Here is an 18,412-nt window from a genome sequence, read left to right on the forward strand (position 1 = left end):
GTGCTAGGCTCACAGACAGACAGAAATAAACTGCCCTTCTTCCGTTTGATAGCCAGACGCTGCCAGTTGTAGCCAGGGCAGTCATGCTGTTAAATTAGGTCTAATGAAGGAGTAATTACTTTAGATATAGTGAACCATTTCAAAGAAAACAAGGATTCTAATTGATTTGCAATTTGTTTGGCACATTGCATTGTCTGTGGCTATTGATTAGTCTTCTGGATTTCACACTGCATGTGTTTCCCTTTATTAAGGGAATAACAGGTTGCTGATTACTTTCTTTCTGGGTTTAATGTAGCGGTTAATGTCTACTTTGTTCTTGTGTCATGTCACAGGCTAGGAAGGAATAATAGGCAAGTGGGTGGCCCTTTGCTAAGCAACTTCCCTGCTGCGCTGAGCTGTGTGCTCCGAGACAGGCTGAAAAGCAGATCAAGAGAAAGGGTTAGAATAGCAGGACTCACAAGTTAGGGCCTGAGTCAGGCTAGACCCGGCTCGAAACTTGGCTTTCCCCTTCCAGTCAAAGCATAGCATGGGACGAAGCAGCTGGTGGTAGATTTGTTCTTGTATCATTCGATTATCTGTAAACAGGAGATGAATCTATGCCCATCGTTTTCTTTAATAGGTATGTATACTAAATGGACGCAGAAGAAGAATATTTGAGGTTGAGTCCTTTGAGTCCATTTAACCCTTTGGAGAGTGACATTTAGTTGGCACCTGGGAAGCAACTTGTTGCCGAAGTGTCGATATGATCATCAAAATGGCTCTTATGTTTATACCAACTGCAGGGGAGGGAGAAAAAGTTCTCAGGGCTGCAGTCATTTCATTGCCCTCAAAGCACAGCGGGAATTATTAGCTTACCCTGGCGTGCCCCTTTGTTTTCCTAGGGCTTTGCTCCTCCAGCAGATACTCATTTAAGGCGAATCCACTGCTTTCTGAAACGCGTTTAGCAGTGGTGCACAGAACAGGCTCTCACTTAGCAGATCTAATCCTTTCACAGCTCAGCTTGTTAATGTAGCAAACTGCTGAAAATGGGAAATGGATTCTTTAATGAGACTGGTTCCTTCGTGGCTTTATTCTCCCAGTTCAACCCTCAGGCATTCATTCGTGTCCCCCCACCCCGCCGCCCTTCCAAGCCACGATCAGGCACCCCCGCTTCCCACCCAGCAAGCCACCCATTTTCCAGCACGCAGTCCCCCATCTCTAGGCCCCTCGCCTCCTCTCAACCTTCCCAGAGCCCTCGGACGGAAGCTCACAAATAACAAAGAGGTGTGGGCAGCAAAGGCTCCCTTTTCTCTGCATTGGTTCCCTCTTTCCTAAGCCGGAGCCCTTCTTTTCCTGAGCTCGCAAGCTCACCAACAAGGAGGTAGAGAGGAGTTGCAATCAAGGGAGCAAATGCCCAGGGATTGCATCTAAATGTATCAAATAAATACAATTTTGCTCTCCTACCCAACATATTTCTATATTTAATATTTTTATGTACTATAGTTTTTGTGCCATCCATATTGGCTTTTATAGTGATCCTAATTACAAAGTGTTTGAAAACGGAGCCAAGAGGTGAAGGCAAACTCAGGCTCTGATCTTAATTCTTTTTCTTTTACCATTTATAATCCCCTGGAAGACTTTGTACTTCTCCTCCAGAAATCACACTCCCTTGAAAACATTCTAAGCAGGTAAAATTCAGGTTAAGAGGAATATTAAAAGCAACTTGGAATTCATAACAGGGCAGTCTTCAGTTGGTAGTATGCACTTGGAAGAGAAAATGAGGAGAGTTTGGCCCATTTTGCTTTGGAGACAATGGATTTGGGAAAGTAAATTATATCTACATGAGCTCAGATCTTCCTTTAGTCCAAATTCATAACTTTTTCTTTTGTGTGTGCCCTCTGGCAGTCTGATGAAGTCTGTGGACCTCTTCTCAGAATGTCTTTATTTTTTTGTTGTTGTTTTTTTTTTTGGTTTTGTTTTTGTTTTTTGCGGTATGCGGGCCTCTCACTGTTGTGGCCTCTCCCGTTGCAAAGCACAGGCTCCGGACGCGCAGGCTCAGCGGCCATGGTTCACGGGCCCAGCCGCTCTGCAGCATGTGGGATCCTCCCGGACCGGGGCACGAACCCGTGTCCCCTGCATCGGCAGGCGGACTCTCAACCACTGCGCCACCAGGGAAGCCCTCAGAATGTCTTTAAATGCATAAAAGAAAACACCCAGGATGACAAAGAAAACCAACTATACTGAAATAAAGTTATCAAAACATTTAAAAAGCAAATTTATATATACGCAATTTTATGATGATTTATTGTTAGTGAATTTAATACTTTAAATAATAAGATCTATGGACAAATCTGGCAGCTCCTGCAGTTTTGAAGTCTTACGGAGTAATTAAATTTTGAATATCCGTAATAACCTTAATGTGTTATTAAAGACAAAAAACCCTGTGATCTTCCTTGGCGGCACAATCCCAGGTACTGATAGTCATTGTTTTGATTGCCTGCAGCCCTGAAAGGGGTTATAAACATAAAGATGTATTTTTTCCCATCCAAATTCATGGACCCCTATAGGACCCCTGCTTCCTGCAGTAGTGGCCTCCCCAGTGCCCCATCAGGTGCCCAGCAGCCTGGCACTGCAGCCGTAAGCAGGGGAAAGAGAGGAGGAATGGGCCCAGTTGGTGGTGCCCGGATCTGACCCCACCACACATAGGACCACACTGAATTTCGTGGAGCACAGATGTCCTCCATGCCTTCCTCAATTCTGGCTCCTCCCCATGGCCCATCTACAAAACTCATGTCTGTATCGGTCAAGGCCATACACCTGGGACACATGGAAAGCGGAGAGCCTGGCAAAAGCAAAGCAGAACAAGCATGCAAATGCTCTTTGCGTTATACGAGTCTGATTATAGACAGATACGTTTGTAAGACGTACTATTCAAGAAATAAAATCTGGGGATTGCTAAACTGTGAAAGTTACAAAGTCAAGATATTATCAAGGAGAACGTAGCTCACATTTAGTTAACTCGGGTTGCCAGATTTAGCAAACGAAAATACAAATATTACATAGAACGTACTTAGACTAAAAACGTATTTCTTGTTTATCTGAAATTCAGATTTAGCTGGTTCTGTATTTTAGCTGGAAATCCTGAATCAAGGTCTTGTCTAAGGCAAATAAATCCAAATGTAGATTATAATTAAGTCATGGGAAAGGACTTCTGCTTTTACTGGTCAAGTAATTTGAACTAAACTCAGATGTGGCAAGTTTGGGGTGATTTGTTTTCAAATCAAAGAGGATTTTCAGGATTGAAAGGGGAGTAAAGAGAAGAGAAGGAAGGAATTCCGTGGCGGTCCAGTGGTTAGGACTTAACCCTTTCACTGCCAGGGCCTGGGTGGGGGAACTAAGATCTCTCGAGCTGAGCGGCGCAGCCAAAAATAATTTTTTAAAAAAATAAAAGAGAAGAGAAGTTAAGAGGTGACAGGAAGGAGTGAGATGAGTAGAAGGCAGGAGGCAGTACAGAGTTATCCTGGCTGAGAATCCAGGGCCAGTGGGCTTCTGGCAGGACCTTACTCAGGGACTTCTTCCCCTCTCTGTTCTGACTCCTTTGAAATGGATGAAGCCATCACTGCTTGGGCTTGGGCCTCATCCTCATAAGGCATAAATGAACCAAAGCTCAGGGAGGTTAAGCAGCTTGCTGATAGCTGTGGCTCAAATCCAGGGCTGACACACCAAAGACCTCAAGCTTGCCGCCAGAGCCCACCACCTCTAGCCATTAATACCCCAGGATTTGCTTCTCCCTGCTCCTTCCATCGCCACCTCTCCTGTTTCCTACAGAGGACTGAAACTGTCAGGGCCAGTAGGTTTGTGTTGTATGTCAAAAACCATGAAAGCCCCACTCTCTGGGGGCCTTTCCATTGTCCAAGCGAGAACAGTTAAAAGAACCAGCTAGAAAGCGCCGTCCCTGAGAAGGAAAAGACAAGCTCAGTCTAGTTCCTTATTAACAACAGCAATGGCAGCAACAACAAGCAGAGCCCCAGCATGACAGCATATCCCAGCCTTTCCTTTCCTCCCTGGTCATGGGAATTTAGACTTGGAGTTTTTAAATTGAGGAGGGCACATTCAGACCCCAATAGCTGCCTGGGGACCCAAGTGCTCTGAAATGACTCATCTCTCCCAGGCTGGTCCTACATCCCGGAAATGTCTGGGGTGCCACATTCTAGAGGCCCGAGATAAAGAGCCTTTACACAACAAGGTGTAACTTTATTAATTCTTTTTATGCTGCAGAGCGCAAGGGCAAAGGCAGCCACAGGCAAACTTCAGACACTCTCTTTGGAAGTCCAGACTTGCTATAAATCACCTGAGATGGGGATGCCATGTCAGCCCAGCCAGGGCCCTGCCACTCTCTCCAGGCAGCATGACTGTGTTTAAAGCTGCTCCGCTTCCCTGAGTGAAGTCTCAACCATCAACCCCTTGAAACCCAGGATCCCACTATCCCATGTCGATATTCAGACATCCCCCCCTTTCGTAAAGGCGTTTTCTCGTGCTTTATCAAAGTGGTATCAATAGATTATTTATATTTTGAACTCTGCTAAAAAGAGGATTATACCAGGACATTTAATTTTAGTTAAGAAAATATAGAAATTACTCCCATGTATGAAAAGCAGTGCTTTCCAATGAAAGAAAATAGTTCACTTCTCTCTGTCACAGCAGTAGCACTGCTAAGTACTTCTAAATTGCTCCACTTTGCTATTGTCTGAGGTCCTTGATAAACATTCTGCATTTTAAGCTTTATCTATTTCTCATCATTAAAAAGCTCATTAGTTAGTCAGCGTACTGGTATCTTCTTTACAGTTCATAAATTCAGATTATAACCTTGTGGCCTATAAATGGTGCCACTCATTAGATCATCCAAAACACCAGTGTGGAGACATTTAATGGGTAAAATTTTAAATTAGATTTCTACATTTAGAAGTCTCAATAAAATACCCAGACTGCCTAAAGTTTTTAATGAGAAACATAAAATTAATAGCATTTTATTGTATGACAGGACTCTGCTTCTCACTGAGCTATTGCAGTGATTAGGTTAGATAGCCTGCAATCAACACTGCCCATATAGTACTTAAATTAGGACATATGGACTTAGTGCACCCAAGCATCAATTTTTGATGCCAAGTTCTTCTTTTCCTGATCTAACATAAGTACCATTTCCTGTTTCCACAGTGGTAAAGTTTTGCAGGGATGTCCCTTCTGATATGGCTTTATTGTGAAGTGAATGTATCTTCATTTGAACCCGGGATCCTGAACACTATTTGGACAGTCTATACACTAGAAACAACCCACTAGTCACAGACTGACAAGTCACGGGTCAGATAAGAAACCTATGACCTCCACGCCCTGGTAACCTCAAGGTGTGGAGAGCCTTCCTAAGGATACGGCACAGTGCTGGATATCTTGATCTGAGAGCAGTAATTAGGAGGAAGAGAAGAAAGTGCCAAAGTGTGTTGGAAAAGTGGAATCCATACACAAGACATTGTTCTGTCATCCCGGCTTCAACAAAGGAGCGAGTGCAATCTTACCAAACTCTGTTCTAAACGGAAGCAGAGGAAACTAAGCACCAATAAAAACTGGGAACGACACCAAATGAAAAAGAACCAAGAGCGAGCATTTCTGAGGGTCCCTAGAAAACACAGACACACCCCACTACAGCCTCTTCTGTGTTACTACTCTTTCCACTTGATATTCTGCCCTGGACTGAATACCGTTGATCTGAATAGACCCATTATACATTCATACTGCCATCTTTCCCCAGGGTGACCTACCCAGCTCCCAATGCCTCTCTGGGTGTTGTAATAGTGAACTATCTCCTGGTGCAGAGGGTGAGAGAATGAGGCTGAAGGGTGATAGCAGAGCAGTTTGGAGGTGGGGGGCAAAGGTGGGGTTGGTTCTCGTTGCATATCTGTGAGGCGTGGCATTACCCAGTTAAATGCTCTAGGCTGGGTCTGAAGTCTCTTATGCTGGAGAACTTTAGGAATTATGCTTCCTGCCCTGTGCTGCACTTGGCGCGTAGGCACGTTAAGTAAGTTTAGCAAAAACACGCTGGGCTCTTTGCTCCACTTACAAAAACTATCTAGATCGAGGAGAGTGGTCTCATTCCTGGCTACTTAGCCCCCTGCTCCTCCATTTTCTTTGTAGTGGCTTTTTACAGTTTCCCTTTCCTCAGCCGTCCCTGACCACAACGTAGCATCTGGTTCAGTCATTTTTATTCACTGAAGCCTGTCTTTGAGAATCTTCCGTGATGCCCAACACCTGAGGTTGCATGGGCCCTTGCCCCTGAAGAAGCATATATGACTCATAGTTTTCTCAACATCAGCCTCACCCTCTCCCTCGCCGTTCCTGCCTGCCCACCCCCGCACCTTCCATGTCCACACACCCCTACCTTCCGCACTCCACTCTCTCGCCCACACTGTGCACACACAGCCCCAAAACAACAGCATCAAGAGCACGATTCAGGGATGCTAGGTTCTATTCCCAACTCTACCAGCCCTGCCTCTAGGAACTTAAACTATTTTCTAACACCGTGTGTCTTGGCATCTGTAAATCAAAAAGATAATGGCCTAAATAAATACTGTTTTGAGAAGCCAGAAGTGAAGAAAAAGTGCAGGCCATAGACAAAGAAGGCGGTACTCATACTCTAAGCCAGCATACTTCCTCCATGGAAGCTACAGCTGTTCTTACGTGAGATAAAGACAATCCTCTGGTGAGATGCCTCCTTCTTAGAACACATTTCCCCTTAAACATATTGCCATCATTCCGATGACCTTGCCGCACCACTGAAAACGTCATCCCTGTATCTTGACCGGCCTCTTGAGTTGAGGCAAACACCTTGAATTTTTTAGCAAAGCATTTTTATGCTTTGGCTCCAAATTTCCCTTGGTCCACTGTTTTGCAAGAGCCTTAGCTTGTGTGCTTGGCTCACTTTATACAACAGATATACCGTTGGGGGTGGACAGTACATTTTTTTGTGGCTAGGATCCAGTTTTAGATACACGCGAGGAGCTCACTATATCAAAAAACCAATTGGATGGATTATTCTGTAAAGCAAAAAATCCAACGCATTTCTATTTGAAGAGTAGAGTTTCTTAAGACAAGGCACACCTCAATACGCCCATCTCTTCTGCTGCCTGACCAGGAACACCTGCAACTATGTGAGGTCTCACCTTAGTTCAACTTGGTAGCAATTTGTTCTCTGGATGTTTGACTCCTGCCTGCTCAACTCTTCTGGGCAGACTCTGCTCATTCCAGTTTCCTCCCACTTAAACAAACAATACGTTGCTACGTTTTACCACCGCCAAGTCTGGCCCCGGCCTCTGCCATGGCTCACCTCCCTGACCTCTCCTTCTAAGCCAGGCCCTCCTCAGCCTCTGCAGCCCACAGCCTGTCCGAAGGCCCAATTCCCCAGGCTTATCCTCATGTCTGCAGAAGCCTTTCTGAGCCCTGACAATCACCTCGCACCCTACACAGACAAGGTCTCAGCACCTCTCAGGAATCTAGCTGCTGGGCTGCACCCCTCAGGCCTACAAGGCCTGTACTTGCCCAGCTCCAAGACCGAAGAAAGAGCACAGAGTCAGCGACAGGGACATCTGGGGTTTAACGGGCAGCAGGGGCTTACATGTCAGAAGCAGGTCCTGGAGCAACACCCCACTATGTGCGTCAGGCGGCAGGCAGGACATGGCGGCTGTGCTTGCTCCCAGGGCAGGGGGAGGTTACCAGTTAGGGGATTGATATCAGGTTGGCTCATCGGTTACCAGGGAAACCAGCAGAGTGGCACGCCCCTCACCACCCCTTGATAAACATAATGGAGAGCTCTGATCCAAAGCTAGAACAATCACCGGCTGGGGCAGGGGCAAGTAGGTAGGAAGGTCAGTCAGGTGAGCGGGGTGTAGGTGAAGCAGGCGCTGGTTAAGCAGGGGCGGGGGGGGGGGATGTACAGAGAGCAAGGGAACAGCCATCTTGGGTGGCCTGACCATGCACCAGCACTTTGCCTCTCCCATCACTGCATTTTATAATTCAGGGCTGCAGTGGGTGGTGTTTCTTGATGTAAATCAGAGTTTCTGTGGACAGCAATCTGTTTCACTCATTCACACAGTAAACCAGCATGCTACAGCCCAACGCCATAATAAAGCACAGCACACATGATGATAGCTCTTAGCCAGGCCAAGCCTGTGCTCTAAGAGGCAGCCCTCTTACTAAGAGGCTGAAAAGGCCCTCCAAACTCAGGAGCCTGGGAGGGAGGGACAGGACAAAGCCTGGCCTACACTGGCTCTGTGCATTAGTTAAGACACCTAGCATGGAAGGGCCAATACAGAGTTACTGTCTATGGAAGCCACGGACATCCACTGCCCCCGGCCCCCAATCTCCACCAGTCCTCAATAGTCCAATTCCCTGACACTAAATGTGTGATGACTCACAACTGTAGAGAAACACAAATTTACCATATGTACGTATGTCATTGGTGTGTGTGATAGGCAGAATAACAGCCCTCCAAAGATGTCCGTGTCCTAACCCCTGGAACCTGTGGATATGTTACCTTACACGGCAAAAGAGATGTTGTGATTAAGTCAAGGATTTGCAATGGGGAGAGTATCCTGGATTATCCAGGTGGGCCCAATGTCATCGCATAGGTCCTTAAAATTGGAGAATCTCTCCCAGCTGTGGTCAAAGGGAGACATGACTAAGGCTGGACAGTGAGAGGAGGAAATATTGCTGGCTCTGAAGGGCCATAAGCCAAGGAGTGTGGGCAGACTCTAGAAGCTGGAAAAGGTAAGGAAAGGAACGCAGCCCTGGTGACACCTTGATTTTAGCCCAGTGAGACCCATTTCAGACTTCTGACCTCCAGAACTGTATGAAAATAAAACTGTATCGTTTATATCCCTATGTCTGTGGTGATTTGTTGGCCAGCATAGGAAACGAATACAATCTGGAATAGCAGTTTGCTAAAGTTGTTGCCACAGTTTATCTTACTTAAATGCTTTAAGAGCTTTCATCACATCTCTCCCTCCCAGAGGTTTTCTGGAAACAAATTATTCCCTTGCCATTTAATTTTTCTTTTTCTTTTTTCTTTCACACATAGGCTGAGGCTTCACCAGGCTTATTCCACTGTAAGGCTCTAGCGATATTATCCCAGCGTAGAGTCCCTGACCAGAACAATCCACACAGTACGCTGCATTTTCTCCCTCAGTAAGGGGAGGGGGGGTGTGGAGGGTATTGTGTGAGGACAGTGAATGCATTAACCAAAGACACACTCCTGGGAAGAAGAATGAAAAGAAGATGTTTTGACCGGCTTGACTATGGCACTTCAGCCCTGGAGTAGTTCCCTGGAGTCTAAATTGCCGCTGACTGGGCAGTTTTCCCTGTAAAAGCTTCGGGATGACCAAGTGAAGGCCGGAGGGGAGAAGACAATAGCTGTGAAAGACTCAGAGATCTTATCCCTATAACCATCCCCTCCCCGACCATGAAAAGTTAAGATAAACCACCAAATGTGGCCTCAGAAAAATGCCTAGTCAAGCAGTTGTTTCACCCCTGCCTGTTGAACATTTGGGTCGCCCAATGCAAATGTTAAAGCTGTGTTCAAACCAGAAAAAATAAAAATAATAAGCTGTCAGAATAATTACTAAGAACATGCAAGGATTATACAAAGTAAACTGCAGCCTGCAAAAAAGAGAATTGCATGTTAGCTAATTGTTAATTTTAGCAATCGCTGTGGCTAATTACCACGGCTCACATTGACTATTAGCTTGATGCCCCAGCACCTGCTTTCTCCAATGAACAGATTTCTTCATCGCTAGCACAGGAGCAAAATGTGTAATTATTGGCCATCATTGGGGCGATTTTTCAGTGATTCTTTTGTGCGATGTGAATAAAGCATAATGACATATTTTATTAGAGGGCAAATAGCTGTTTGTTAATGGAAATGATTTGAAATCCAAAAAACTAGAAGCTAGGAGCATGTTTTCGGTATCAGCGTGAATTCAAATGTATTTTTCTTTTAACTCTTTATAAAAGGAGCATAGAAATCAAATCTAAACTGAGTATAATATATTTAATGATATGTACAAACACAGCATTGATTAATTACCTCAAATGCTTTCACTGGTACACCATTTATTTTGTTTCAGTCATGTGTTAAATTTTAGTATTTCATATTTAAATTCTTATTTCTTGGTCCGAGGGTCTTGGTGAAGCTGGCCTGCGTCACACCTCATTTCCTGCAGATCTCTCTTTTTATTGGTATACGTGGCACTTTCGGAGAGCGCTCTGAAAATCCAGGCTCATTGCTTTGAGAGCTGGGCACACCAGCGTTCACTGAAGAGACAGGCATGAATTAGGTTATCAACACCCAACTGTCAGTCACCGGGTGGATTGTACATTGTAAAGAAGGTGCCCTGAGGACAAGACTGGAGCTCTTTCAGGCTTGGAAATGACCTTCTTTTCTCTTTCATGACAAAATTGATAGATCTACTACAGAAACCTATCAGAGAATCAAAGTAATGTCCATCTTCATGTAAGGGATAGAAATGATCATATATGTGTGTGCGCGCATGTATATGTGCGTGTGTGTGTGTGTTTCTCTACCGGGAAACAGTACTTCCATTGGCAATGATGCAACATAGCAAATAGGGTCTTTTCTTTCAACTTTGTCCCTGACAGGGTTCTCAAACCTCTGTCTATAGCCTCCATTTTCTTCTCCCACCCCCGCCCCCGCGCAGTCTTTGTATTCTTATAATGGGATAATAGTTCTAAATATGGTGCTATGGAGTTGGAGTGTAAAATCCTCTGGAACTCTCAAATGCAAAAAAATCCATTTAAGAATGGATTAATGAAGAACTAATACTAACATGATCAACATATCTCTGTTGTTTTGATCCAGCTCAGGGGTAAAAAGCTGGTTTGAAGACAGTGTTTAATTCCACCACATATTTATACCTTACTTGTGTGTCTAACTCTGAACACTCTGTGCTGAAGTCTTCCTAAACCATGACACAAGAAAAGGCACCTCTTGTTCTCCACAGCAAAGATTAAAGGGCTGTGCTTGAGATGTGTGTTTGCTGAGCTTTCGTCACTCCATTCCACTCAGGTTGGGTTATGAAAGTTGTGTATTTTCAAAGGTCACTGGAAGGCAAGCCCCTTCTGTCTTCTGAGTGTGGAGAACTGGCTCCTAATTGCCAGGCTTATTGTTTTATTACCGCTGTTTACAAACAGGGAGAAACTCCCTTTCTTCCCACAAGCCTCCCCACTAGTTTAAGATGTAGATAAGTTCAGTATTCAGGTTCACTGTTTGACCCATTAAACTGGTATTGAGGTATAATTTGTGTGTTTTCCCAGTACCGTTGCACATAGAATGGGGTTCATTTCCACACGTTTGAATAAATTTATCCAGTTCAGTGAACCTGTTGTGAAGCTCAGCAAAACTCAGTAGGTGGCTTTAAAGTCCTGTAATTAGCCCATTACAGAAAATCTGTACTTTGGATTTTTGCACGTTGGTTAATAAGCATAACATGTTTCATATATAAATAACATTACATTAAATGATGCAATATAAAGGAATCAAAGGCCAATGGAGTTAAACAAAATACTTGAAAGAGACCTCAAATTAGCATGTTTAATTCCAACTCACTGCACAGGAAAAGCCTCTGGCTCTTACTGTACCAGTTCCCCAAGAGCTCAGGATACCGCGGGCAGTGCGCAAGGGGCCGGGCTCTCCGTTTGCACGTCCTACCTGTCATCTGTCGACTTTGTGAAGCTTGGGATGGGTTTACATTTACCTCATTTCCTTTCGTTTCTGATCATGGACAAGGAGACGAGTTGAAGGGGTAGAAGAAAAAAAGACTTCAGCCCAGCTGTGACTTCCTGGGATGGGATTTGTGTGAGCACTTCCTCCATGATGAATGGAGGGTGCCGGGGGGGGGGGGGGGGGGGGGCGGAGAGGACTGGCTGGCTCTTCCTTCCTCTCTGCTTGCTTTTCTCTCTCTCTCTCTCTCTCTCTCTCTCTCTCTCTCTCTCTCTCTCGCATCTGTTTGACAATCACTTCAGAATGAAGTGTTGTGCGAATGTCACGTAGACGGAATTTACCTTTAGAGTTTCAATCATTTTATCAGAAATTTTACTGCCAAACAAGCCTGTGTAATATTGCCTCACTCTGGCCTATTTGAAAAAGTTTTCCACCTTCCTATGGAATGAAGTTCTCTTTCCATTTAAATACCAAATGTAGTGTAACGGTACAGTAAACCTGCTCCTATGGATCAAGAACCAGTGCAACACGAAGATGAAGCCGCTCTACGGTTATATAAAGATTATAACCGAAAAGAGCTGAACTACCACTCAGTGGAGAATGTAAGCTTCACGAAGCCAAGAACCCTGACGGTCTCATTTGCCTTTATATTCCCCTGCCCCAGCACGGTTCATCCATTCATTTATTCATCCACTGTTTATCAAGCATCTTCTGCATACCAGGCACTGCAACAGGTTTTGGAGATGGTAAATAAAAGAAACTCTGAAGAAAGAAACTGGCTAATTGGCCAAAAATCAACCCTGCAAAATGAATGCATCAAATGGTCGATTACTGAATCACTAATTTGTCAGATTTACCAAATGTAACTATCTATCAAAAACAAGTTTAACTATACAATTTACAATCTTTATAGGATGGCCTTAGTTAGTCAGTTTTTATTTGCTTTTTATAGCAGCATTTCGAAGAACTATAATTTGTCAAAAGCTATGGATAGTTTACTCTTATGGATAAATTTTATGTTCATGAAATATTTCATATGTTACCCCAAATTTTACTTATTTTTCTTAGAAATATACAGTCTGAAACAGGTTTCTTTTTTTAAGTCATTTACAGTTTTGTCAACTCTTTAGCACTTAAAGGGTTATTTTTGCCATTTTTCTAAGAGGAATAATGGCCTCAGTATACGATGTTGTTGCTTCATTATTTCCTATTATTACATTTCCTTATAATAATTATTACATTTCCTTCATTTTTTATTTTACCTATCTTTTTAGCATTTTTAGAATTTTTAACTCATCTTTTAAATTCTTTTTTGTAAATTTTAGTTTTATGGTAATATGTAAGTCAAATTTAAACTTTTGTCATTCGTTTAATCATGCCAACCCCTCATGAGCCTCCTTACTTCCTTTGTGTATCATTGAACACATTTGCCCTTTTATTTCAAAATTTTTGGTGCACTACAATCATGTAAAAGTACCTCAATTTCTCCTTGCTAGAAAATAAAAATTGAATCTTCGGCTACTTCTAATTTCTGTAATTGTCTAATATTTTCAAATTATAACCATGATTAATTAATATTCTTTTTACAATTGCTTGGTGGCATGGTGGACTTAACTTTTGTTTCTGGCAATTAAATTTTTAAATTACAGCATTATACATGGAATGAGATTGTTTCAACTGACTTAGTTTCCCCATCTTTCTGAATGCCACTTAGGATTTCTCTTTAAGCATTTTTACATTCTTTCACCAATGCCTCAAATGGCATATCAGCCTTGATTTTATATGACTAGCAGTTAGTGTCTAAAATCCCTGTGTTTCATGTTAATTTAGTTACTCTGAATCCCTCTTTAGCAATTTCATACTTAAGGGAATGAATGTCAGAATTAGGGTATTGGGCTTCCCTGGTGGCGCAGTGGTTGAGAATCTGCCTGCCAATGCAGGGGGACACGGGTTTGAGCCCTGGTCTGGGAGGATCCCGCATGCCGCGGAGCAACTAGGCCCATGAGCCACAACTACTGAGCCTGCGCGTCTGGAGCCTGCGCTCCGCAGCAAGAGAGGCCGCGATAGTGAGAGGCCCGCGCACTGCAATGAAGAGTGGCCCCCGCTCGCCGCAACTAGAGAAAGCCCTAGCACAGAAACGAAGACCCAACACAGCTATAAATAAATAAATTTATATATTAAAAAAAAAAAAAAAGAATTAGGGTACTAATCTTTAAGTTTTGGTTACTGGTTACTAAATACCCTTTCCTGAATATTTAATATATACTCTAAAAGGCTAAACCATTCTATGATCCTTAGCTGTTAACAATCAAACTTTCCTTAAAATGCTTTATGAAGACAAAATTAAAACCAATGAACTTCACAGAAATCATCAAAAGCTGTTAAAACATTCTAATACAATTTGCTGTATAATTTATAACAGAAAAATAATCCACTCTGTTAAACTGGTACATTGCTAAATGCAGCAGTCACTCTGAAAACTGGGTTTCGGCAAATTATTTTTGCTGAAATCCAGTGACTCAGAGATAAAAATATTAAAACATAAAATAACATGGCCCCTGCCCTCATGGAGCTTACAAATGAGAGAGACAGGCATGAATCAAGGAATCCCATTTCCCAGGTTAATGATAACATGAGGGCATATCCTGGGGAACTGGCCTCATTAGGGAGGCCAGGTCTGGAAGGAGAAAATTAACTAGGCGAAGCTGGGGGATATCAGCCTTCCCGGAAGAGAGAAAAGCATGTACAAGGCCCAGGCCTACCGCGTGGATACATAAGAGGCCCCTACAACTGTCGAATGAATGAAAGATCTGTTGTTCGGGACTTCAGATTCGCTGAGCCCTCCCTCAGAAAACGATCCTCCTTGAAGCTTAGGGGTCCCTTGACCTGCCTCCTGCAGAGTGCCTGGGAGGCCTGCCCAGCTAAGACCAGCAGAGGCACAGGTGCTTCCTCTCACCCACACAGGGACAGCTCCTCTGCCCCTACCCCACCCTCGGTCCTGTCTCAAAGTTTTCCTAGAACAAGTTTTCCTTGTTGGAGGAGAACAGGAAACTTTCTGGCAGTAGCTGAAGGCATTGTCAGCCGTCACCAGCTCTCCAAAGACAGCATTCCTGGAGAATGTTATTAATGAGCTTCATCCTAAATAAGCCCACAGAACGTCAGCTCTCAGAGCACTTGCCTACATTTCAGACTTGTTTTCTTAGAATTTACTTCTCTGATGAGGAACACGAGAATCTCTTTGGATGTGGTCTAAAATTCAGAGCCCAGGAACTCACCCTAAACCCACAGAATCAGAATTTTAGCGGAAAGGATCTGGGCCTATTCATTTTAACAACCCCTCCCACCCACCCAGGTAATTTTACATCCTAAAATTTGCGAACCACTAGTATAAATGCTGAATAAATAAAACTTGAAGAAAATATTGTGGCAGGGTTTATCAGATGGGTTTTTACCTTTTTCTTTGAGTAAATGTTTGGTTTTTCTCTCACCTTTGTGTTGGAAAATTTGTATTGGATGAAGGGCATCACTGTTCTTTCTACCCTAACACCAAGCAGAAGGTTTCTCCAGGAGCTCTGTTATGGCTCCATGTATCAGCATGGATTTGCCTTGCAAACACTGGGGCTTGGGGTATCTGGAGCTTGGTGTATCCCAGGCTGACAGCCACAGCTCCCAGGTGGGCTAGGGGATCATCTCTTTCACACCTAAGTCCACCTCCCTGGTGTAAACCCATTTCCATGCTCAGCTGTGTGACAGCACCTTCCCTACAAGTGAAGAGAAATGTTTGTGTCTTTACTCAGCATCCTTTCATTTCCTAACTGCGCCCCAAACTGCCCATACCATATAGAATTAGGTAGAAATGGGATTTTCAGTAAATTATTTTCGGTTGAAGATGGGTGTTTTTGCTGGACACACAGAGCATCATTGTCTAGAGTCCCTAGAGTAAGGTTTGCTCTGGGTAAGCAGTTCCCACAAAAGTGTACAAATATCCCCTGAGTTCAACTGTTCCATGGGAAGTTCACTGAGGAGAGGGGGTGAAGAAAACTGTGAAGCTGGAAAAAAGGAAGGAGAAGGATTAAGACCTCAGATTATGGATGTAAACAGACCTGAGTCCTGCTTCTGCTCTTTCCCAGAATCGTAGTATAACTGGGAAAGACATCCAACCGCTCAGCGCAGTTCCCTCCCAGTGATGTGTGGGTAATAATAGCTTCTCCCTCATGTCTGGTTGTGAGGCTCAAATGAGACAACATTTATAAAATCCTCAGTACATCTCCTGGCATACAACCCTCAAAAAATGTCAGCTTTTATAATTTTTTAAAATAAACTATTTCTGCTTGATAACCTGAACGGCAAATAGGCATCCAGGAAAGAGGCCAGGGTTGATTAGAGTTTATCTTTAGGCAGACAAGGGGACAAAGTGAGAAATCCCATGATGTCACCCATACTGCACACAACTTTTTTGCCATAGGAGGAGGGGGACTGTTGGAATCTGGTCATTTCTCAAGGAATGAGGCACTACAGAAGCACAATGGACGTTCTGTGTGTGTACCTGAAAGGTTTTGGACTCTATGTTTGGAACTCTTTGCCATCATAATGATGGATCAATGACCAGAATCCTCTTGGTAAAAGTTATTCACTCGAGATATTTATTGAATACTCACAATGCGTAAGGCACTAGAATTGGTTCAGACTGGATCCTACTCCCAAGATGCCTACAGTTAAGCAGGGGTGATGAAATGTATATAAACAACCGAGAGGTAGAAAGACAAATTGCTTTCATAGTTCAGAAGAGGGAGAGATTCCTTCTCAGTAGGACAGCAGAGAAAGCTTCATGGAGGAGAGAGCATTCGACCTAGGCCTTGAACGAGGAAAAGGAATTGGACAACCAGATTCGGGAGTGAGGAGATCCCCAAAGAGAAGGCCCACCCCCAGTAAAAGCGGGATGTTGGAGAACAGATATGGAAAACGGGGAGTCATCTAGTTTGAGTGAACTACAATGAGGCCCTCTTTGCTGAAGTTTCCCAAGGAAACTCCTAGTTTCCTTGGGAGTTTCCTTGGGAAACAGGAAAAGAAAGTTTCTTTCTTAATGTAGACAATTAAAACAGGAAGCATCCCCTACATAGGTATTCTACTCAAGTTTTGAAAGAGAAAGGTTATTTCTTGGTAAATATTCCAGGTGAAAATATTGTCCTTAGATTTTTATGGCAATGATATAAAACCTCCAATGATGCACAGACTAGCAGTTCAACATACAACAGATTTTCACTATTTGTGCCATCCTTTTTTAAATTAACTATAAAGACCCCTGTTTACCTCTCAGGATGTGGTGAAGATTTGTTAGTTGATCACAATGACAGGAAATAGCTTATGAAAAGAATTATCCAGCAGTGCGCTCAGCGGTCCCCCAGATCTGGCTCTTGCTTTAACAGTGTTTGGACAAAACAGACCTAGGTGCGTCCCTTGCTCCAGACTCTGACCACCCTCCAACGTTTTTTCCAGTTGCAACCTTCGGAATCAGCCATCAGCTATCCTAGGCCACCGGGACCAGACAACACTGTTTTTTGAGTTTAGCTCCTTATTACTGATCAACCATAAGCTCCCAGATCATCAGAATTATTCCACCGATGTGGAGGCGAAAGTCAACCACCCGGTTAACATGCACCTGTGGGGCCTCCCACACCTACCTCTCTCTGGGCATCTATTTCCACCTCCACGATGTGGCCCTGGAGGGCGTGGGCCATTGCTTCCACGAATTGGCCAAGGAGAAGCGCAAGGGCGCCAAGCGTCTCTTGAAAATGCAAAACCAGGGCTGCGGAGGTGCAGAAGCCACCTCAAGAAGAGTGGGGTAAAACCCAGGACGCTGTGGAAGCCGGCATTCTCAGGGAGAAGAATCTGAACCCGCCCCTTTTGGATCTGCCTGCCCTGGGTTCTGAACACGCAGAGCCCCAACTCTATGACTTCCTGGAGAGCCGCTTCCTAGAAGAGCAGGTGAAACTCATCAAGAAGATGAGCGACCACGTGATAAACCTCCGCAGGCTGGCTGGTGCCCAGGCGGGGCTGGGCGAGTATCTCTTCGAAAGGCTCACCCTCAAGCACGACCAGGAGCCTGTGAAGCCTAGCCGCCTTTGAGGAGCCCCTCTGGTGTCAAGGCTTCTGCCTGAAGCCCCGCTCTGCAGCCACCAGGCAGCTTTTTAACCACCCTGGGGCCCTCTCCCAAGTCTTGGAGCAAATGAAAACAATTAAGCTTTTTGCAGAAAAAAAAAGAAAAATTATCCAGGTGATCCCCATGACCAGAGCATTTTTAATAACAGTTAATATGAAAACGCAGTTGACATTTCTCTCTCTCTGTTCTAACATACCAGTATCTTTACTTATACAGTTATTTATACAACACTTGCCTGTACCACACAAAGATAGGAATGAAATCTTACCCTTAGTCTACCGCATTCTCCTTCTTTGGAAAGTCTCGGAGCATTTCAGGAAGGAATAATTAGAAAAATGTTATAACTCACATTCTTGGGTTTACTATGAATCATTTCAAATGGTAAAACTCTAATGGTGACTTCCTATTTGTTCCGTCGGTTAAAAAAAAATCATGAGGAGCTAAAATAGGACAGAAATCATGTACAATTCTTTCTGGGCAGTGGCTATGCA

At 43.9% G+C, this 18,412-nt stretch overlaps 1 pseudogene; it reads left to right on the forward strand.

Moving 5' to 3' along the window:
- The first annotated feature begins 12,267 nt into the window (after window positions 1-12,267).
- Window positions 12,268-18,048, forward strand: LOC111173252 (ferritin light chain pseudogene; annotated as a pseudogene).
- Window positions 18,049-18,412: the final 364 nt, after the last annotated feature.

This window comes from Delphinapterus leucas, chromosome 2, assembly GCF_059928025.1.
Source record: "Delphinapterus leucas isolate spDelLeu-1000000601 "Yukka" chromosome 2, BTC_Dleu_Yukka2, whole genome shotgun sequence".
NCBI lineage: Eukaryota > Metazoa > Chordata > Mammalia > Artiodactyla > Monodontidae > Delphinapterus > Delphinapterus leucas.